We start from the raw sequence: 25,054 nt of genomic DNA on the forward strand, positions 1-25,054 counted from the left end.
TTATGAGTTTTTTTGCCAATAAAATAAATAAATTAAATTAAATAATATTATATTATTGCATAATGATGTATAGTGTATAATAATTTCTAAACATTAATATTTATTACTTAAGTTTAAGATGTAAAAACCCAATGAGAATGATTGTAATGATCCTCTATTTCAAACAATAATTTTATTTTATTGTTAAAATAAGTTAAAATAAAATAGTTATGTGTGTGGAAGTTTTCTAAGAATATTTTTAATTAAAGATAATAATTTGTTTTATACAATACATATTAGTTTTACTATCTATCTATCTATTATTATAATGCTGTATAATGATTTATGGCGTATAATAATTTTTAAATGTTATTAGCTACTACTAAAGTTTAATATGCAAAAGACCAAGAAGGCTTACCATAATGATCCTCTATTTCCAACAACTAGAAAATATCTAAAAATTGTGAAAATAAGTTTAAATAAAATATAACATAGCATTCAAATAAAACAAAATCACTAAAAAGGTGCTAAAGAAAATATAAATATTGAGATAAAGGGATTTCTATTTATAGTTGTCCTTTTAAGTGCAATTAACATTAGAGAATAATTTGGTCAAACAAACTATGGCAGCATTCCATTACTATGCAATGTAGACAAAGGAATTTTAATAAGAGACAAAAAAATCAAATTAACCTAAGAAGTGAACTCCAAGAAAACTATATATCAGTTCTCAAAAGGAAGGACAATCTCATAAAGTGTCCTATTCCAACCTAAAGAATGATATTTATCAAAAGCCACTAGGAATTCCCAAGGCTCTATCCAAATTTTATTACCAATCATCGTGGAAATGAAAAAAATAAAAATCAAAACCACCACTACCTCTTCAAATATTTTACATTGATGAGTCCAAAACTTTCCACCAAAGAAAATAAGTTAGAATTTGATGACCTTAGAATGCCTCATAATTTATTTTGAACTAATTTTTTTGAAGAATAAAAACCTTATCAATATCCCAATATACTAAACTAAATATACATTAGATGACACTATAAACTAGTTTGAAATCAAACAAATAGCTTAAATATGAGAATGATTCCAAATTTCCCACCAATACATCTAATCACCCTTGTAAAAGGAATATTAAAAGAAGAGATGAGTGACACAATACTTACAAATGACATAAAGAAACAACATTGAAGGAAATTAGAAATTTTTGTTTTTATATATTGGGCACTATGAAAGATATTTATCACTTATTATATTTTATTACATGACTTATTAGTTATCATTAATTATTATTCTTTGTTCTAAATTTATTCATGAAATAAACAAAAAATTACTATTTAATAAATCAAATCTAATTATTTATAGTAAATAAATAAATTCTATGTTTATCACATTATTAATGAATTCTATTTTATAATAGATAATTTTTTCATCTAACTTTTTATATTTTAATAAATTGATTTTTTTTTTACTATCTCATAAAGAGATCAAAGTGATCATTTTGTTTTATTATGAATTAAGTTTTCTTTCCACTTTCTTAGGTTGACCCCATAGTCAATTTGTTTGTCGTGTAGTCTTTTATCTTATCCTCGTCCATTTATTTGATTTTTCTAAAATTATATAAATACCTTATTCTTTCATTACATAAACAAATTAAAATATTTATTTTAGTTGACTTCACCAAATTGTATTATCAAAAGTAATACTATTATATTTGTGGTGAGGAATATAGAATAATACTATGGTTCATTGTTCATCACTAGTTAAATTTGGTGCTAAAATGACACATTGAGCTATAAGGTGATTGACTTAGTTATTAATTAGAATTTAGATATATTTTTTTTACTCTTTACATATAATTTTTCTAAAAGAGAAAAAGTGTGTATGGGCACTAGCTTATGTAGACTAGGAAATAAACCTATTTATCTCTTTCAATTATATTAGAGAGTGTGGGTCCAAGAGGATTGACTTCAAATATGATTGACAAGGAATGAGAATAAGGTGGATCTATTACTCCTTGTTAGTCCCTATCATAATGCAAGAGACTTAAGTTTTTTATTGCATTTTGTGTATAAATTTAGGTTTTGGAAATTGTGTCACAATCATTTAACTCAAGCTTCTTCTGCATTTACCTATTAGAAATGACTTTTGATTATTTTGTTTCTATTTTTTCATTGGCTCAATTATTATTTCCCATTGATTTATTTAATTTTTTCTCAATTAAATATGTATTAAATTCACAGGTGGTGGCAAGAGGTGGAAATGGTAGTAACAAGTGGCAACTTGTTGCAATCGAAGGAAAGTCTTATGCATAGAATTGTATGTGATTTCTCTATGTTATTTTAACATCTATGTCATCAACCTATATCACTTTGTTACCATAAATGAGGGTTTCTTTATTTCTTATAGTTTTCACATTCTAGCTTCGCTTCTTTGAAAAAATTAATTATGATTTTGATTTTAATGTATTGTTGTTAGGTCTTCTCCTCTTCTAAAAAGAATTTGAGCCATATTACCACTCTTAAGCATTTATAATTCTTAGGATGCTATTGATTTAGGTTATGTGAATTGTTTCAGAATTTAGATCATAAAATAGTTTTTCAACTCAACAAGTAATAGATTGATGCCACCTCTTCTCAAGTGCTTCAAGTTTATGATGAATCTATAGGTACATATTATAACTTCTCAATAGTTTCATTAGTTTGGGTGCCAAATTTTAGAGTCTTTGGTCTAGTAAAATATAGTTCTATTTTTGTTCCATTCAATAAAGATTTTGTAGTTTTAAAATTTTCCTAATTTAGAGCATCTCGCATAAGAATTTTTTTATTTCAAATCAGCTCTTATAAGTTGTATTTTATTAATTGTTTAAGTTATTTTTATAATTATAATTTTATTTCAGGAACATTTCTCTGTCATCAAATATCATTACATTATCACATACTTGCCAAGGTGTTTGGATATAACTTAGGATTTAAGAAGTCCAAGTGACGACATTCATCAATTGTAAGTAATAATGAATTAGATACAACAAAATAAATGCTTCAAATGCAATGTCTATCTTTTTCTCTTCTTGTGATATTTTGGATCTTTTTAAAGTTTCATCTTTTACCTATTATATGATAGAATCCTTCAAAAGAAAGAGGAATTATTCTTCTTGAATTATGAAGGGAAAAAATAAGAGTTGAAGAGGAAAATAGGTGTTATGAATTTTTTGTAATGTTCATTCAATGGCTTCCATTGCTGGTACTCTACCTATATCCATCGTTTGTACGCATAAGGCATGTTTTTCTTTCCATTCTATCTTAGAAAAAGTCTTTATTTCTAAACATCCCTTAATGAGATAGTTAATACAGAGTCCTAAAAATAATTTTATCCTTAATTCACATCAGAAAGTGAAGCCCCTAGAAGTAGCCTAGGGTAGGGTAGGATGCATAGTTCTTTTAATGTGTTGGGATAAGTTTAATTATGAGATTTATAAACTTTAGGTGCTATAGTTAAATAATTAGACTACATAGATAAGAATCTTAGTAATTTCACTAAATACCTAATATAAGAGGAGAATATAAATTTATGTCAGTTTTTGATCCCATAATATGTACAAAATTAGATACGACAATTGAACAAGAACTTGGATATTACAACATATGAACTTGAAGAGAAAATAATAGGCAATAAAGAGAAAATATAGAAAGCTCTTGATGTTTGTAAGGTTTTTTTTCTCATTCTATGTTTATTAAATTTTTCCATCAATATGATTATTTGGAATTTAAGGTCTTTGAGTTTTATATGGCAATTTCAATGCCTTAGTTATAGTAGCTAGTGTGATTCTTCTAGTAGCCATTCTTGGTTTTTGCATATACCTCTTTCTCTCTCTACATTAGACTTGTTTTACAAACATTAAAACATAATGTTCTCATCTTTAGTAGCTCTAGAATCTAGTATTTTCTCTTATGGAAATAATGAGTTTCTAGTCATGAAAAAAATCAAGCCCTTATTTACAATGATGATACTTGCCAAGGTCAAATACATAGCTAGTTTTTGTTAATCTAAATGCAACATGACTATGGGTGAAGTAGCATGAAATTTTACAACTTGTAGTATGATCTATCAAAACTACAAGCATAATGTAACCATTGCAATCAAAATTGAATTGTACTAAAAATAAGGAAATCATGTCTTCAATTTTATTTACTGTGGAAAGACTTTGGTTTAGGATTTGTATCTTGTCATGATTATCATATTAAGTAGGGTTTGTGCATCTCATTTAATAGTGACATGCATGTTAATAATAGAATCTAGCATTCTTTATATCTAACAACTTTCTTTACCAATGAATTTTGATTAGTTTTGGTAAGTGTATGAATCATAATGTTTAGGAATAATATGAATACAATTTTTTTTTCTTCAAAGAAAGATATTTAAATAAAAGATAAGCTCTATATTCTTCATTTCATTTTTTGAGAGAAATGTAATATTTTTATTTCTATTTCTTCTTTAAACTGAGCCATGATCTTCATGCCTTGGTTTCTAGAGGAAAATGGTGTTATATTGGGAACGTCAAAGATCTTAAATTAATGATTGTGTAACTTTCTTCACAAGAATTGTAGCCAAGTTAACTTATTTATTCTTTAAAATAGTACTAAATCAGTAGCTTTTCTTATTTGGAATGGTTTTTCTTTTCAATTGATTTATTGATTGTTTTCTAGATTAGTGGTAAAATAAATGTTAAGATCAGAATTAAAAAATATGTAATTAAGGAGAGAAAATTAGTAATCTATCCTATCTTCGAAGAAAAATTGGGTCTTGTGTGCTTGTCTAAAGTTTTTACCATCAAGTTGATAAAGTGAAGTCTTAGTAGAATTTCTAGTAAAATTGAAATGAATTCCTCACACCCTTTTAATTGTTTAGGATACAATATTATTGAGGATATTTAACTCAAATAATTTGGGTCCTATTTTTAACTCTTAAGAATAACATTTATCTTTATGTAATTTTTTATATAAACTATATTGTAAGGCATCTTCTTAGATGTTTAGTCTATTTAGAAATGAAGAGTGTGATTTTTGGAGAAGATATATATTAAAATATAATATAATAAATATCTAATTTAATTTATTTTTGATTGGAATATCTAATTTAATTTAGTTAATAAGATTGAAGTGTATAAATAAATATTGATGTTTTTCAATTTATTGAAATTATTTTATAAATTGGTTAGTATTGTCTTCATTGCATGAAATATTTAAGAGATACCACATTCTTAGTACTGTCTTCAATGTTAGTACTGGGGGAGTGGCTCATTGTAGTTTTGGTGATGTTCAATTTATTTTCTTAGTATATAAGGGTTTTCATACTAACACTCATATGGAGGCACTAACCATTTTATATGATATGGAATAATGTTATTTGAGAGGATGGAATTGGTTTATCTGTGAGTTTGACTCCCAAGTAGTGGTAAACTTGCTTACTTTGTAGGCATTTACAGATGTTAGTTGGCCTCTAGCTTTGATTGTTAGTTAGACTCTTCCCTTTTGTAGAACTCTAAAATCTATTTTTTTTTCACTTACAACCTCAAGAGTGAAAAAGAGTTGTAGATTGCATGGATAAATGAGATTTTGATCATGTGCAAGACTAGAATGTTATAGATAGGGGAAATTACAATTGCCCCCCAAATTATCTCGTGAAATTGATGACCTTGTCAATTGAGATAGAGATCTTTGTTGAACTCTCTCTTTTTTATCTCTTCTTTTCTTAATAAAAAATTTACCCCTATTTTAGTTAAAATAAAAAATAAAAAATAAAAAATAAAAAATATAGCCACAATGTTAACACGAAAACCCTTCTCTTACATTGTTAAAAATATGAAGTTCTTGGCAGGCTGGAACCTTGAGCAAGAAAAGTGTGGAAACCTTTTATACTATCGTTTTGACAAATTTCCTATAAAATGCAACTATTGGGCTATATGACTGCAAGTTCTATCTTTTAATAGATGCTCGTGTTATTAAGGAAGTTTGCAATTTTTTGAGCTCTTTGATACTTCTCTATATTCTCTTCTTTGTATTTATGAATCATGTTCTATGCTTTGACATTATTGAAGCTAAAAACTTGAAGGATTTTTACTCCTTTATGTACTTTGAGCTCTACATAGCCACGATCCTTCCTTGAGGGCTTTCTTTGTCTTTTCTACCCATACTATGCTAGTTACTAAACATATTTCTTTGGTCTTCATCTTATTATTGCATTGGACCATGCTCATCATGTTGACTTCTACAATCTAAAGAAAAAGAGGTATTTCCTAGAGAATACCATGATAATTATTATAACATTTTACACTTTAAAATATATCTCTATGATACCTAAAAGGATACTTGTGGAAGCCAAAAATATTTTACCTCATTGGAAATGATCATGCCATGTCTTTGAGCCTTATAGTAATTTTCCATTGATCCTTAGGGAGCTCACTTTCCCATCGAGGATTTGTGCCTTAGTTTCTTGCTCTTATTGTGCTTTCTAATCTACCTTATTTATGAGAAAGAACATTGATATAATCATCTCTTTGAACTTTCATTGTTCTCCATAAGCCGTGTTGTTGTCTATTGTAGATTCCCCTTTCCTTGTTCCAATTTCCATGATGGCTGACATTAAGAATAATATATCACTAAAATTTTTAATTTTAGTTACACTTTTAAATGCCTTCAATATTCATAATTATGTCACCTTAATTTTTGTAGCATGATACATTTTGCATATTCAAAAGATAATAAATTGTTTGCATAAGAAAGTTCTAAATGGAACAGTCACTTTCTCAAAGGTTCATTGAGGCTCTACCAGTAATTCATTTTATTGTTTACCTATGCAGATATATGATCTAGGTTGTGTTATTAAGTAACTATATAACTATAGAAAGGACATAATTTTTTAAATTGTCATGAAATTATTTAGATTATTTTTTTACTAGATAATCTTCCTTCTTACCAATAAGGCTTTTTTAAGTCATCATTTTTTACTATAATTTTCCCACTTACCAATAGTCCATTCCAATGTAACATTAGTTTCTTCTCTTTTTTGGAAATTAGCATTTGATATTTTTCATCATTATCTCAATTACAACTCTTTTTAACTTCTTTTAAGTAATATGTTTTTTTGCCTCATTAGTGCCTATCTATTACCATTTTTAAAAATTATTTATTATGTCTTTTAATATTTTTTTATAGGTAATAAACTTATTATTAGTTGTCAAATTTTTTTATTGTTATGTTAAGATCAAGTATGCTTAAACTCAAGACCTCCCATATGAGAGGCTCACAATTTACTATTGTGCTACAAGCTCTTGTATCATTATGATTTTAACCTTATTAATAGAACTTTTGTTAAAATAGTTAGGTTTTCTTCTATTAATGTTTCATATTCAAACTATTATTCATAATTTCTTCTTTTTTAAAATTTGACTATTTTTTCAAAGTTTTTGCAATTATCTCTGATTAATTTTTAGCAAGGCTTTTTAAAATATTAAACATTATAGTGCTTACCTCTTGTTAACTTTTCTGATTTTATTGATAAACTCTTTTAGGCCAATTTATGTTTATGCTTGATGATTAGTGACAATATTTTCCAGATTATTGGATATTATTTTCATACTTAGTTGATTATATGATGAGACTACTTTGGTACTAGTTCATTAATGTATGCATGATTATACCTTGATGATGATTATTTATAGTGATTCTAGTTATTTCGTGATGTTAGTTAGATGGATTATTTATATGTATTTTCTATGGATACTTACCCCATACTACATGTGTATGGTGTACCTGTATGTTTTCTTTATGTATGACATTTCTAATGTGGTTAAGGAAGGGAGTCACCTGCTAGTCGAGATCTACATGATGAACCACTTCCTGTCATTGCTTGTTTAGTTTAGAATATATGTTTTTGTACATGTGTGGATCTTATGCAGATTGCAGGTACTAGATATCAACTTCCCTGAATTGCTGGGATGAGCATACCCTATCACAATAACTCAATGATAAGAGAGGGGGGATAAATTCTTGAGTCTAAATCCTAACCTTTAAACCAACTATTCTAGAAAATTAGGACAAGTATTTGAGATGATTACCCTTCCAAATTCGTTATATGATGTAAATTCATGATTATAATCCTTTAGTTTGATCTTATATGTTGTATTTTATGATGGGTTTTTATATTTCATCTTGTAAGTCTTTGGTGATTTTTCTATTAATTAAGTCAAATTAAAAGAATATTTAATGATTTAATTTATTAAAAAATTATTAAAATAATTTCAATATTTAATTATATTTAATTAATTAAGAAATTATTAAATAGAAGAATTAAATTTAAAGAGAAATTTATAGTTCTAAGCTTAGAGTGTAATAATATTAATTTAATTTAATAATAATATATTTAGGAGATCATTTTAAAATAAATGCTAAATATTATTATTACTTAATAAATATTTTATCAAAAAATCTTCAAAAATTAATTTATTAAAGATATTTTAAATTGCAAAAAGTGCACATGAATATTCAAAAAGTAAATAAAGAGTTAAAAGATGGTGATCGACGAGTTCTCTCATGTGATCACACAATCAATGCCCCAAATTTAGGAGAGAACTCCATATCAAAGATTGAGAATTCATTTGGCAGGGACTATGATTTTTTGCAAAGGGATTTTCAGATAGAAGTTTTTGAGAGAAAATAAAATTCTCTCACAATCTTTGAGTGGTTGCATATTAGCATTAGATTCAGGTAGAGTCTCATGCTTTATTCGCCCAATGAATTATATTCTTTGAAATTTTTGTCTACATCATGTTTGTTGAATCTATGTTTCTAAATTTCATTTTTGATGAATCTTTCATTGTGAATTTATTGGTATTCATATTGAACTTCTATCTATATATGAGGATTGAAAGATTATGAGAACTTCATTATATAAATTGAATAGTTGATTATTTTATCAGGAATAGTTTTGAATTGAAATATGAATTTAGAACAAAAATTTGATTGGTTTATTTGGGTTTCCCTATTAGATTAAATTCATAATTTTTATAAAAAATATATATATTGGGGGTCTTGTTTTTGAAAAAAAAAATTAAATCAAAAGAAAAATTAAAGAAAAAAAATAATTGGGGAGGGGGTGGGACCCATACCCACCTCCTCTCTTGGTAGCGATTTGAGTTGCAGCTGCTCGTAGTAGTATTGTGGTAGTAGCAATAGTACTTTGTACTATTGCTATAGCCATAGGCTATTACAATAGTAGCCATTGAAGGCTAGCTGGTAGGACTAAAACGCTTTACCATATGCATTTAAAAAACAAATTGTTTTATTAAATTTAATTATTATTTATTAATAAATTTATTAATAAATTTTTTTATTTATTAATTAATTAATGATTCATAAGTTGTTAATATAGTTTTTTATAATAAATATTAATTAATTTAATTAATTTTAGTATAATTAAGTTTTAATTAATAATAAATATTATCTAATAAAGATTAAATTTATTTATTTTATTATTATTAATAATTTTAATTTTTAATAAAATTGCAATTATTTTATTAGATAATCAATAATTATTATTTTAATAATTTAATAAATAATTATCTTTAAATTATTTTAGGATATTTAATTGTAACCCTTGTAATCTCATAAGATAAGGGTAATTGTGCAATATGTTCAAATAGGAGAAATGGGTTAAGTTGTAATGGTAGTATGTAAATCTTATCTACTCGAAAACTTACATTGAAATGAAAACTTAAACCTTATTGTTAACTTAGACTCTGTGTCTTCAAAATCAAACAAAACCATAAAACTACATGGTTAAATGTATGTTGTCTTATGTTTTGGGGTTTGGGTTGACTAGTGTGTTGACTAGTCTTAGGATGTTTACCAGAGGCTCAAGAGTTCTATTTTTGTGGTGATGTTTTGATCCCAATATTTTATAGTCGAACATGGTAATGTGTTTGGTATGCTCTATGATGAGTTTGGATCTATTGTTCATTACTACTTTCTAGTGTTCTTGTGTGAAACTAAGATACATGGTGTAACCTATTTGACTTAACCTTTGAGTCTTTGATTAGTTATTTTTGGATGCTTTCTAGTTGCTTGTAGAGGACTGAGGTGTTATTGTGAATTGTCTTTTGATGATTTCTAGTCACTTGTATAGGGTTGCGATGAAAAATGTGATTCTTTGATTTATACTTTTATGAGCCTAGGGTAGGTAATCTATATGTTAAGTTGGGAAGTGGTTTGCAATAGAGGCCAAGGCCCTAAAGAGGCTAATAGGTAACCCATTATAGGTAGTTAATAAGTGAAAACACCACACTAAATGAGAGTAAAATGAACCTAATAAGAGTATTTTCCTTTCCTCATCCATGCCTTGAGTGTTAGAACAGACTAGGATGGGAGTAGAGAGGACACTTGGTTGTGACCATGCAACACTAGTATGCCTTGTTAGTATGAAAGGATACTAGTGCCGCATAGAGTCACTAGGGGCCAGAGGATTAAAATACTAGTTGGGTAACCCTAGCATTGGTTTGTGCGATGACACTTGCCTACTAGCAGTATAGACTCCCTACGTGTCTTTGTTTGCCTTTGGGTTTAGATGTCGTTTTATCTTGGAACCTTTGAGTTAGATTACTTTTAGGGTTTTTCCTTGACCTAGTTATTATTTTTTATTTTTGAGATTGTTATCCTCTGTGGGACTTGAGACTATCTCCTCAATGTGGTGGGAGTGGAACTTTTTGGGTTACCATTGAAGGGAAATGAGAGCATCCCAAAAATTCATCTGAGATCAGTATGCACATCCTGTATGCAATAGTTTATTGTACAACTTCTAATCAGCAAATACAAGTGCATACTACTATGCCATAAAAGTGTAAACAAACATAGTTATTTTCCCATAATTAAAACCTTAAAGGGAAGTGATTGCAATTTACTGATCTAAACAAAATTTAGCAGCATTACGACATACAGATTATTACTCTACAATCATAGAACTAGAAGAATTAGGCATAATAGAGAACACAAATATATGTGGGGAAAACCTTTCTAGGTAAAAAAACCCACCCTCCAAACCATCAAGCTAATGTATTATTCAGCAACAAATTACAATACATTTTCAGCCTTCACATGGAGATTTACATCTTGGTCCATTCTAGAGAAAATCTGGCAACATAACCCTGTGCAAATATCTTCTCATCTCACTCTTCCACTCTATTGCATTACAACATGCAATACCCATTTTATGAACATCTTAAGACCCGACAACATGCCCACAAAAGAGTTGGGCATTTTTCATGGCTCAACCACCAAGAAACATGCACAATGCCACATGTACATACAATACCAAGAAAAGGGCATCCATCCCTTGAATAGGCAATGACAACTTGTCATAGAATCCGCCAAAAATAGCGGTCACAAGAGAAGTGTAAGGGAATCCATCATACTAACCTATTTTTGGCATATTCTCTTACACACACCAACCACTCATTCTTGGGCACCCAAATAGGCCTCATGTCATACGATGCTCTTACACCTATCATAGCTCATTCCTTAAATAGCTCTTACGCATCATAGGAATCCGTCATAACCATTTCAACCATGATCTCCTTCACACACTTCAAGATGCCGACACATGTAAGTGATCAACATGCCAACTAGACATGTACACTCATATTTACATATTATTTGCAAAAATATATTTTACAAAACAAATAATAATAAGAATAGGAATTATACAAGGTTGAGACACCTTATTCCTAACATTCTCCCACTTTTCGAACACCTTGTAAGAGCAATAGGATCATAATAGGAACTAACCGCTATAGGCTGAAAGGCCCATAGACTCCAAACACCATCTGAACTTCTCAGTGCCCCCTGATTTTGTTAATGCATCTGCAAAATTCTTCACAGTATCTACCTTCTCCAAATTTGCCTTTCCATCTTTCACCATATCTCTCACAAAGTGAAACTGCACATCAATGTGCTTCGTTCTAGCATGGAAAGTTGGATTCTTTGCAAGGCAAATAGCACTCTGACTGTCACACCAAATAGTAATCTGTTTTGCATCAATACCAACATCAGAACACAATCTCTTAAGCCAAATGGCTTCCTTACAAGCATCAAAAATGATGAAACTATATCATCACAGCCATCCATGAAACAACATAAATCATAACATATGCTCTCGTGCTCCAACTAGACACCTGTCTAGATAAAACAAGCATAAGATCCATGCGATAACAAAGGCTACACACATTTTCACCACTCCACTGTGCTCATGAGCTACATAGAAGCATAAAAAATATCAACTTCTTAGCCCAACAAAACTGTGAAGTCATCCTCCAGAAAACAAGATAAAACATCAGCCATAACAACAACCAAACTGATTTGTCCAATCCAACTGATAAACCCACGAGATTGAAAATAGCATCCACAGTAAATGCTAACTCATCCAATCACCCATACCTCAAACGTATCAAACACTAGAAGACTCATGCCAGCAACATAACCAACCCATAAACTGCAACCTCAAGCTCTATGTGCAAACCAGTCGATGAAGACCAAACACATACAAGAACTCCCACTGCATGGATAATGTCAAATCTAAAAAATCAACGGCATACTGAGTATACTGATAACAACACAAAGAAGTGAAACCATGTAGTACCAAGGACCATCCAAAAAGATATGCAAATCCTGTAGCAAAAACACTGCAAGAAACATCTCTCTCATCCAGTCTCCACAAATCTCCTATGTTCTCCACATCCAACAAAGACAAGAGATAAAGGAACCAACTTGTCATCACCCAAATATAGTGAAGTACAAGTGATAATAATTTGACCACAAAAGAGTGACCACATAGCTCCAACAAATCTCAAAAACAATGTTATGTGAACCCAAACATTCAAGAAGATAACCAAGACCAAAGAAAGAAGCTGCAAACCATAAGCATGTAGCCTGTCCTTCTACAAACACTTCTAAATGTCAACTGTGCCATGTATGATCCCCTTCACGACCCCAATAGAAAAGCCACAACAACATCCAAAACTGTTCAACCTCAACAGATCAAACATAACCTAATATCATAAATCTACATGGATGTAAGCCTCTCAAAGAAGATCAAACAAACTCCATTTCCCATTTTAGGAAATCAGCCCACTACCATCTCCTATTGTCATCATAAATGAAAGTACACCTCAAGGAGATAATCATGTTATCCATCTCTCGCAATGAATCCTCCAAAACCATCTAACTGCAACTAAAGATCCACAAATATGAAAGAAAAGATAAAGCACCTGAAAGTAACATTGGGCAATACCACTCAAGTGATAAACTGCCAAGTAGACCAAGAGTAGGGAATGAGAATTCTCCTCCAAGATATGCAAGCCACCCTATGACTTATCAAAGAGAAATATCCTCATAGGTCTCTATTGAACCCACATCCAACAAAGGTGTAGGCTCCTCAGACTTTCTGCTAAAATCTCATCAAGAGTATACATCTCAACAACATGTCTCTAATCTCAAGCGAACTCTAGCCTCACCTACATCTCCAAGTATCCACAAGCACCTGTAATCAATCACTCCATGCAAAACTCCACTGCAACATAGCACTGTCATGAAGTATCAAGCAAATGATCAAAGTACTTAATACCAATAAACTAAAACAAGATCAATGTCAAAGCTCCAAACATGGAATCAGGAACATAATCATGACATCATGATCTAAACCATCTCCTCCAAAGAGATAACCTGCTTCATGTGATCATATCAAATACCTGTATCATGTCACAACTCTAAACTAGTAATAAAGAGAGAACCATGACATAAAAGCCACCATGATAACATATCAAATAAAAGCATAAGCAACATCTATACCAAGGACCCCTTGAATCCTAAAGATGTCAACATCTCCAATCGCATGAAGATACCATCTCCAACTAGTGAACCAACAAATATGAAAGACCCTTCTGCAACAACAGGATCTAAGGCATCCTCCAACATCTGCAACACTAAAGAAGATCATCCACCACCATATGATGGAAAAAATACAGCGACCGCTAAAGCTCCCACTAAAGCATGATAGTAAGCTCTCTAAGCATATGACACACCATCCTCCAAAACTAAAAATCATCCAGGTCCACACATCACATTGGGTGAAACCAAGATCTCCACACTAAGGAAATTCACCATGTGCTTTAGGACTCCATAACTGACTATCCAAGTACTCAAATATCATCCATCCTCTCATCTCAAAGTAACCACACAAATGCACAAGTGACCACAAACAAGGTCAGCTAACAAGTCTGTACCAACACTGAATCAAATCTGGTGGATATAGACAATCTACATCCAAGTTATCCCACTGCAATTAAATGGGTGGCCTACCCACCTGACTGCATAACTTGTAGATCCAATCATTGCAACATGCAAATCCACTATCACATTAGTGACATATACAAATGAGATCAAAGAGAATAATCATGTAGACAACATGACTCAAACACCAGATCAAGCACAAATCTGATTTGCCAATTATGTCCACATCAAACACCATAGTCCAGGAATCCAACAAAACATCACCACAAAAATGTTGAGTGACTGATCACTTACCAACATCTCTTTGCAGAGAAAGGAAAACACCTCCTCTCACCATGCACAAGGGATGCATGCATGTAGAACTACAACCATCTCATCTGGTACCACTCTAAAGGAACAAGAGTCCAAAAAATAGCTCTTCAGTAGATCTACAAAAAACCACAAGCTTTTTATTTCAACATGCAAAACTTGCAAAAAAATTGTGTTTAAGAACACCCATGCACATCCACACCCACTTCTCATCTGGAAGACTCAAAGTCTGAAAAAAAACTTACCAAACAACTGAACCTAGAATAATGGATTATCATAGATGAACATCACCATAGATTTTTAGGAAAATATATAAACCCCTCGAATCCAATGAACAAGAATCCAAGCCATGCATGTATAAACATCCAAGAGGAAAACATAGTACTGGAACTTCAGGCCCACTTGTAGACCAATCCCACAATTACTACTAGTACATGCATCTGAGAGAGAGAGAGAGAGGTTATCCAGAAGTTTCCAGATCATCCAATGATCAACTCCATAGTTTCAATGCATTCTAGGTAACAAAAAAGATACCTTTAAATACCCATGCATCAAGAGTTATTCTGCTGTCAACCAAGAGCTCTAGATCAATGTCATTTCAACATGACCAACTATATTTTCTCTATCTTCACCATCCTTCAAGAAATGTCTGCTGTCTCCTGAAAGAATAAATCAATTGCAAGACTTCCACTAATCAAAGGATTAATTATTAGTTAATTTCTTCAAAACAAACTTCTTCAAGCTCTACAAGCTAAGAAATCTTAATAGAAGAAATACCCAGAACCAAAAACTCTATGAATCCTCCCATGCAAACAACATGCAATTCACAAAAATGGGCTCTGATACCAATTGAAGGGAAATGAGAGCATCCCAGAAATTCATCTGAGATCAGTATGCACATCCTGTATGCAGTAGTTCCTTGTACAACTTCTAATCAGCAAATACAAGTGCATACTACTATGCCATAAAAGCGAAAACAGACATAGTTGTTTTCCCACAATTAAAACCTTAAAGGGAAGTGATTGCAATTTACTAATCTAAACAAAATTCAGCAGCATTACGACATACAGATTATTACTCTAAAATCATAGAACTAGAAGAATTAGACATAATAGAGAACACAGATATACGTGTGGAAAACCTTTCCATTTAAAAAACCCCACCCTCCAAACCATCAAGCTAATGTATTATTCAGCAACAAATTACAATACTTTTTTAGCCTTCACATGGAGATTTACATCTTGCTCCATTCTAGAGAAAATCTGGTAGCATAACCCTGTGCAAATATCTTCTCATCTCACTCTTCCACTCTATTGCATTACAACATGCAATACCCATTTTATGAACATCTTAAGACCCAACAACATGCCCACAAAAGAGTTGGGCATTTTTCATGGCTCAACCACCAAGAAACATGAAAAATGCCACATGTACATACAATACCAAGAAAAGGGCATCCATCCCTTGAATAGGCAATGACAACTTGTCATAGAATCCGCCAAAAATAGTGGTCACAAGAGAAGTGTAAGGGAATCCATCATACCAACCTATTTTTGGCATATTATCTTACACACATCAACCACTCATTCTTGGGCACCCAAATAGGCCTCATGTCATAAGATGCTCTTACACTTGTCATAGCTCATTCCTTAAATAGTTCTTACGCATCATAGGAATCCGTCATAACCATTTCAGCCATGATCTCCTTCACACACTTCAAGATGCTGACACATGTAAGTGATCAACATGCCAACTAGACATGTACACTCACATTTACATATTATTTGCAAAAATACATTTTACAAAACAAAAAATAATAAGAATAGGAATTATACAAGGTTGAGACACCTTATTCCTAACAACCACGAGGTCGGGTGATAGTGCTTTTTTAGTTTTACCATTGAGATTTGTTTGTTGATGTCGTGGTTGGAGTTCCTTGTTCTCATTTCTTTTTATTCTATTTTTGTGTATTATGATGGATGGTTATATCTATATGATGGATGATTTTACTTATTGTATTTTATTTTGTTTCATGGATCTGAAAGGGATGATGTACTTTATTTTATAAATGTATATTCTTTTAGCCTTTCATACCCTGTGACATGTATAGTGGATGATTATGCATTCTGAATTAATGCCAAGTGGCACTCAGAACAAATGTATATTATTTAAATGGATTTGAACTTGTAGCTATTCTTTTATGTGGATGTGTTATTTATTGGACTTAGTATTATTTAAATTTAAATGTGATTCAACGTCTTGGGATCCTTAAGGAATTTAATCTATTATGTGTTCCTTATGGATGATTGTATGTTATTGCTTCTACTATTTTATCATTATTGTTATATGTTATCTTTAAAAAAAAATATTTGAAAAACTTAATAAAACTTTTGATTAGTTCTTTTGAATCCCTTGGCGGGGCATCACAAACTTTGTATTTTTTTTTTAATCCCTAGTTTTAAAATTAAAAAGATTTCTTTTTGAAGTCTTCATTAAAAATTATAAAAAAATAAAATTTTTAATACAACTTTTAAAATTTAAACTTAGCTTCAAAAAATTATACCGCTAAAGTATTTTTTACTTTTAAAAAATTATAAAAATAAAATTTCATGTTAAAAAATTATTAGCTAAAAGAAATAAATTCACTCTCATATATGAAAGAGTCCATATTTTTTTTAAAATTATGGTTGATTTTATCCCAATTTAATCTAATCATTTAACCTTAGTTTCATTCTCATTCTGTAAAGAGTCCATTTTGTTTTACCATGGTTTATTTCTTTGGGTTAAATTTAATCTAATCATTAAATACTATTTTTGTATATGCTAATTTTATTTCTTTGAGTTGTCATCATTCTACAATTGAATTTTATCTAATGCGATTTTTTTGGGTCAAATTGTAGTAGTCCATTTACTAACTTTTGTATCTAAATTCGAAACATAGCAATGGTATAATCATGGAAAAAATGAACATGAGCTAGAATGAACTATTTGAATTCAATCCATAGATGAAATCAAAAACCAAAAGTGAATGTGAGCTAGAATTATCTATGTGGATTCAAGCCATAAGTGAAATTGGTAACATCTCTAGTGGCTTCCGTGACATTCTTGCCTACTGAGAATATTGACAAGTTTCCTTTAGTTCATCTATTAGGAATATAGTCAGAACTTGTGATACCACCCTATACAACTTCCTTTGAAATTTTTTTATTGTGTAGTTCTCATAAGTTATTATAACTTCTATTAACATAAGTGTGATAATAATATTGCACAATAGGAAGAATGTAACTTAGGTTTCATGAGATATTATAAGAAAAAGTTTATGAATATCTTCTCCTAGCTAGTAGTGGACACAAGTAGTTACTAATGACCAAAGCTATGGGATAATGCTAAATGACAATGTCTAGGGGGAATTTCATGTGGAAAGAGAACACTTAGATAGATCCATTCCCTTGATGGATGGAAGACCTAATAGGTTTGAAGGCTTACTAATGACTTTGTTCAATCCAAAATGCAAAATTAGGTAGAATATTTATTCTATTTAGAAAATACTGTGTTATTAATATAATATTGATAATTTTTTTATTATTATCAAATTTTGTTCTCTTAAATTTTTTTTGTTTGTATATATCTTATTTTAATGCTTCTTTCTTCTCTTTCCTTACATAAGGAAAGGACTCAAGCTCCATAGAGATCTTGTTCTAGTTTAAAATTACTATAAAATATATGTGAGTTGCATTCTAGATCAAGGTCCAATATGAGAAATTGGTATTTTTTAACTTACAAAAAGGGTCATGTAGAGTAGAAAAATAACAAAAGTTAAAAATCCATAAAGAGGGAAGAGAGGAATATTTTATTTAAAATATAGGATAACATATCAAGTTAAATATCATTTTGATGACCATGAGAAAGGAAGGCCAAACACATATATAAATTTTAAATTTTAGGGATAACAATTCTAATTTAAACCCTCATAAAAAATATTTCATTAGAGAAGTGCAAGTGAATGTCAAGTTCAGCGACATTGAGCCTAATTTTCTAGATCTCCAAAATGTTAATCTATAAGTCTCTAGATATACTTTTTCTTATTTTAGATCCATGTCTCTCAATCATGTCTTGCAAAGAAGAAAAAAAGTTGAGTTGATAGGAGTTTGTCTTGGTTAAACATTATTTTTTAAATTAATCTTTAAATTAAATTGAAAATATATTTAGATGGATTAGAGGCTAGATGTAATATCTTAAGTTCTTAAATAGAGTATCATACTATTACCTCCCACTCAATAGAGGTATAAGATGAAACATAAATGATGATGTTATATAGGTATAAATAAAAGAAATATAATTTTGGGATCTTATGGATGAGAGGATGTTGAATACAAGATAGGTTAAGATAAGAAAGAAAATGAAGGACCTAGGTATAGTCATCAAGATGAAAGATAAATTACCAAAGAATTGGAACATCAAGAAGGACTAGACTACAATGAACATGAGTTAAAATTGATTTTCTTCAAGTCAAATGATAATTATTTGGTATAAGTAGTTGGTCACTAAAAAGCACATCTCCTATGTATATCAATTTGGGAAACAATAAAGTTAGACCCAAAAGAGTGCAACAATTTGAAGATGCAAACTTTCGAGAGCTATATTTTTCTAACATGGGGAGACTGATGTCGGGACTTCCGATAACCATAATTGTTTATGCAATTGTCCATTTTGAATGAAATTTTTATAGGCATTTGGATCTTTTAGAGTTAATAAAAATTCCAATTATATTAGACTAGAACTTTCCCTTTTTTTAAAGCTATAAATTTTGTTTGGGCCTCTAATATTAGCTTTCAATATTTTTCTCTATTTTGTCAAAAAGTTTTTTTTAATAACTCTAGAATCTTGTTTCATTTTTTTAATTTTAGTTGACAATTAATATTATTTTATTTTTAGGAAGCTTTAGCAATTATTTTTTATTTATAGTACTTGCTTTAAAAATTATCAAAAATAGAAAATTTAATTTTTTTGAAAAATATCAAAAAATGTGAATTTTTTAGATTTGTAGTTAAATTAGTGGTTTGTTAATTTTCTTAAGAGATTTTGAATATCTCTCTCTCACACATAATATAGTTATGTTTTCCTTCTCTCCTTCCATCCCTCTGTCCCTCCCTCCCTCTCTCTCTAGTAATATAATTGATAAGACCAAATATATAGCTATGTTTATTCTTTTTTTTTTTTTTTTGTTATGGTTAAAATAGGTTTTAGAGGGACCCCAAAACCTTTTTAGTCTCTTACAAGAAATATATATCAATAAGATAATTGATCCTCATTTTTATATTCTTTTTCCATTAGTATATCATTTCTTATGATACTTTGACATGTTTAAAATATATCTAGCTAATCATTTAATTTGTTCTACTTTGAATCACTTGACATCAACACATCCCAATTTATAAGTCAACATTTGTTAGGATAGGCCAATAGAAATAATCAAATGATAAATCATAAATTCTTAATATGAAATAAAGATTTTAAAATAGGATTGTAATATCCAGCCCTAGTTAAATATAGGAAATAAAATAATAGATTAGAAAATAAATTAGACTTAAAGATAATAAAATCTTTAGAATTGTTGATTTGTGTAAAAGATAAGAACAATCTTATCTTAAAATTGAGTTGAGCAAATATGACAAATAATTAATCTAATTTCTAAATGATTAATCTATAATTGTTCCTAATATAAGTAAGAACAAATAACTAATTTAGACGATTAATAGATATTTATGAATCACTTTGATTATATTTTTATAAGTATAATTTAAAACTATAGTCTCACATACATGTTAGAAATACAACATGATTTGTTTGAACCAAAAATACATTGACTTTCTAATTAAAACAGATCAAAATATCTTCATAATATTATATATATTCATACATTATATTATATTAATATTTATAAACATAAAATTCTAATACAACATTTTCCAGACATGGTCAAACAACTGATACAGAACTAATTATCAAACATTTAGGTTTCTAACTCCAACAAACCTTTCTATAAAATACCTTAATAATGTTTTCATGGATATCATTACTACTAAATATTGTGACCTACTAGGAGGCCCTAGCTTCCTTTATTAAGTTGAACGTTTGGATTTTGAGAGTGAATGGCGCCTCAGAACGTCTTCCCCGAGATCAACAATATGATCTTCCGGAATGAAATTGCCAGTCACTGGGTCAGGCACCCATGCTGTTCGCTCTCTCACATTATTATTTTAATCTATATCCCCACTTCTCCTTTGTTTTCCTTCTTCATCAATACCCTTATCCACAGGCAACTCGGCTTTTGGTGCAGAATCACTGAAACCTTTCAGACTTTCATCACAACCAGATGGAACAATTATAGATTAGTTGATTTGAAAATAGATAAAATTAATTTGTTGGCTAGCTAGTGTGTTGTTGAACGTAAATTGTATCCATAAAGAAAGCAGCATTGGATTGGCTTAAAGTATTTACCGTGTCATACTTTGCATGCCACTGCTTTCAATCTTGGAGGAGGAGAAAGCTTCGGCAGATACCACTTTCACTTTGAATATTGATTTGGCCATGACTAATATCGACTATAGTTTATATAACCTACCACAATCTCTTCAATCGTTTGTGGAGGATGACTTGACTGTTTGATATGTGCTCGGTTGCTCTTCATCCTTTAAATTTAAATAGAAAGAGTTAATAGAGTAAATGTATTCCTTCACGTAATGGGTTATTCTCATGTGATGAATCTAGTTATATTCTGTTGGAAAGAGCAATATATTCGTATATGATAAGTCTTCTCAGGGTCTGTTTGGCTGCAGCAATAGGAATAGGGGAATAGGAATAGCTATTCTAGAATATGTATTTTGGAATAGAAAATGGGGCTACATATTCTTGTTCTCTATTTGGTTTAGCCAATATTTGATGGGGAACTCACGGCCTCCAAAATTTATGTTTTCTAAAATAAATAAAAGTGGAATAAGAATATGTATTCCAATAACACCTATTTGGGTGGGATTGCAAAACCTCATTTTTGGGCCAAAATTGGAATACATATTCCCATTTTACTTCGTATTCCAATTCCAATTTGGTGCATCCAAATGAAGAATTCAAAATTTTAAGAATTTACATATGCCTATTTTGCTTGTATTCTAGTTGCCAAATGAGCCCTTATATTCTCGCGAGAAAGGACTTATTCACTCCAGGCAAAAGGGTTATTCACATTTTGATAAAGTTGTGGCATGTAGTAATACATAACAAAATCGCATATTCTTGGTGCTATAGCATAAATTGTTATCCTTTAATAATCTTATAGACACAAAGCTATCTATGAGTCATATGAAGGGAATAATAATTGGTTAGGAGGAATAGTCACACTGGGCTCCCACTGCACAAAGCCAAACCCAAGATGATTTTGAGGCCAACTTCAAAACACCATCGATCATGTTGCCCACTAGGATTCATATGATCATCCACATTTAGATCTATATTGTTCTCATCAGAACCAACAACCTCCCTCTATTTAATTTGATTTTATTCAAGTAATTTGTTACCATAAATATATTTGCATTATGAAGATAATAGATGGAAAACACTTGTTAAGCATCTTTTGTGTAGAGAAATATCAGTCTCATGAGAACGAACTTCTTCTCATACTGAATTATCAAGTAATTTGTAATGACAAATATCTTGACAATATGAAGAGAACATATAGAGAATACATTGAACATCTTTTATTTGTTAATGTTGATTTTTCATATAGAGAATTTAATCATAATTTACTTTTCCATTAATGTGTGTGAATTGTGATAGTTTTTTGTAATATTGACATTATAAAATCTAGATGCTATCTTTTATATAAAATTTAAGTAAAGAAATTCTTGAAAATAAATTTTTATTATTTCCGCATTCACAATTTAGATCTTCATGCAAGCTTTACATATATAATTATCTATCTAATCTAGATTAGATATGTATTCATAGATTTAATCTTAGTTAAATTCAAGAGTGATTTTATTTATATTTAATCATATTTCTTCCAATACGTCTAGAATACCTAATTTCATACTCATTAAGTAAAGTAGGAGACAATCCAAATCCAACTTAAAAAAATAACATTAACTCCAATAGATGAATAGTCATAGGTACATGGGAAGTAAATCCTTACAAAACTAGTAGGTCAATGAGAACCCCACTTAGCTAAACAAGAACCAAACTAGATAATATAAAAATATGACTACTAAAGATCAGCAGCAATGAACTAGTAGACAAACCCGCAACCACTAAGGATAAAAAAAATAGTAGAAACATACAATCACGAAGAACCAACACTACAACCAAAACCAACATAGAAACCATACTTTCTGGGCTCCTTAAACTTCTCCACAAGGGAAGGCTTCTTTGAAGGATGGAAGTAAGCTGCATCCCCTAGCCCTACCTCCTTAGCAATAATTTGAAGAGTCTTCTCTTTACCATGGGTTTCCTCCCTCCTTTGCTGTAAAGCTTCCTTTGCTCCAACTCCCCTTTAATTTTTTCAATGGCATTATCAACTCTATCCCAAGCTTCTCTTTGCTAAGAAGGAATGTCCTTGATTTAGAACCCCAACAGATCTTGGGACTTCTTTATTGATACAAGGGAAATGATGATCTCATTCTTCTCCTTCTCTAAAGGCACAAGGGCACAACTTACTAAGATTTTCTTCTTAATTGATTCTTAGTTTTTCCCAAAAATTTGTACCCGCTTCCAATATATGTTGTCCCTTTTACCTTAAGTCCAATACTCTACCCTTCTTTCTACCATTGCAAGAGCCTCCAATTTGTTTATATTTCCTCTAGAAAGTTGAAAATGATAGAGAAACCACTTGGTAACAACTTTGAGTTTGTTATTAAAAATGTACAACACATATCACTTAAGGGTCAGGGCTTCAAGGTTAATGCCTCCATCAATACTTGTAGGGAGTAGGTTAGGAGAAGAAAATTGAGGGATATGGGAATTCTCTAGGTAACAAAGATGAGCCTTTAGGGAGAGAGGGAAGAAGGAGGTAGAGGGTGTGATGTGCACAGAATAAGGAGTGGAATAATTAGGGGTCCAAGATGACTCTATAGATTATAAAGAGGCATAAGTTAGTTCATGTAAAACTTCTATTGAATCCTAAAGCTTTGTTTGCTGAGAAAACTACCTTACTTGGCTTTAAGATGTAAAATAACCCTCATACCCAAAAAAAGAGGGAACATTTTGGGAACCTTTCAATTGCTTATCCAAGGAAGATATAAGGGAAAAGAATAATTTATTGAGCTCAATTGACAAATTGGGAGAAGGGCCAACTTGAGGAGTCAAAGATTAGTAAAACTCATAATGCTTGAAAAGTAGGCTTTGGTGAAGAGAGGCTCCACCCTTAACCCTAACTTTCTCAATAAACAACAATTGAGATAAGAAGATCTAGTAGGGGGAAAAAAATTCACATTCCTTCTAAACTTATTAATCATAGGAGAAAGAAGGAAATGGAAGAATTCACACCTTCCTTCCAAAGTGACAAACTTAACGAGAATAGTGGCCACCACTTTCTACACACTTGACACCTCATCTTGATTGAAACCATTCTACAATTTTAAGACTTTCTCCCCAAGTTCTAAGAGAATCTCCAAATATTATTTGAAAGGCACTTTGGTCTTCTTGGGAATTTTAGTACCCTCCATACTAGACTTACTAATAGTCACAATAGATTTTGACATCACTAGGAAAGAAACACTGCTAGTGGCAACCTTACCATTGCCCCCAAAATACACAAATTACAAAGATAGTTCTAGGTTGAGCCCCTTTATTTATTGTACATGCATTTTCATTTTCCATTTCTAAATTATGTGCCACACCTTGGAGTCACTTTTAAACTCCTCATACCTATTCAGCTCAATTTGATGAAATTCTCATCCCATCATAACCCAAAAACTAACTCTCTCCAATAGCTCAAAGCCAAAACCCAAGACCCATAATACACAACTAACCTAGCAAGCAAAAAGTTGCAATCAAGAAGGCTCCACCATAAATTTATAAAGGAGAAATCAATTATGGAAATGTGAATGAAAACTCATCCCAAAGCCAAGAGAGAATGTAACTTGAAAAACACCAAAGTATTATTATCACTTATTTATCTAAAAGTATATGTGAAATGTGTATTATTCTTTTCATAGTTGAAATGAAGAAGTCTACGATTTTAATAAATTAATTGTTTGAAAATGATTAGAACATAATTGGATTTGATAAAACTGATAAGAAATTTTTGTATTTTCTAATAAAAGAAAAAATTCAGACCTACATTGAAGACATAAGAGAAAATAAAAATTGTACACTTGAAAAGTAAGACAAGTGTACTAATTTCTTAGAAGCTAGTACATGAAGTCATTTCTTAT

The 25,054-nt window shown here is 30.5% G+C and overlaps 1 pseudogene; it reads right to left on the minus strand.

Annotated features, from left to right (window-relative positions):
• Positions 1-20,752: 20,752 nt before the first annotated feature.
• LOC149572539 (uncharacterized) lies at positions 20,753-21,223 on the minus strand (annotated as a pseudogene).
• Between the last annotated feature and the right edge of the window lie 3,831 nt (positions 21,224-25,054).

This window comes from Cupressus sempervirens, chromosome 2 (genome assembly GCF_028749045.1).
Source record: "Cupressus sempervirens isolate cs-2001-9-10 chromosome 2, ASM2874904v1, whole genome shotgun sequence".
NCBI lineage: Eukaryota > Viridiplantae > Streptophyta > Pinopsida > Cupressales > Cupressaceae > Cupressus > Cupressus sempervirens.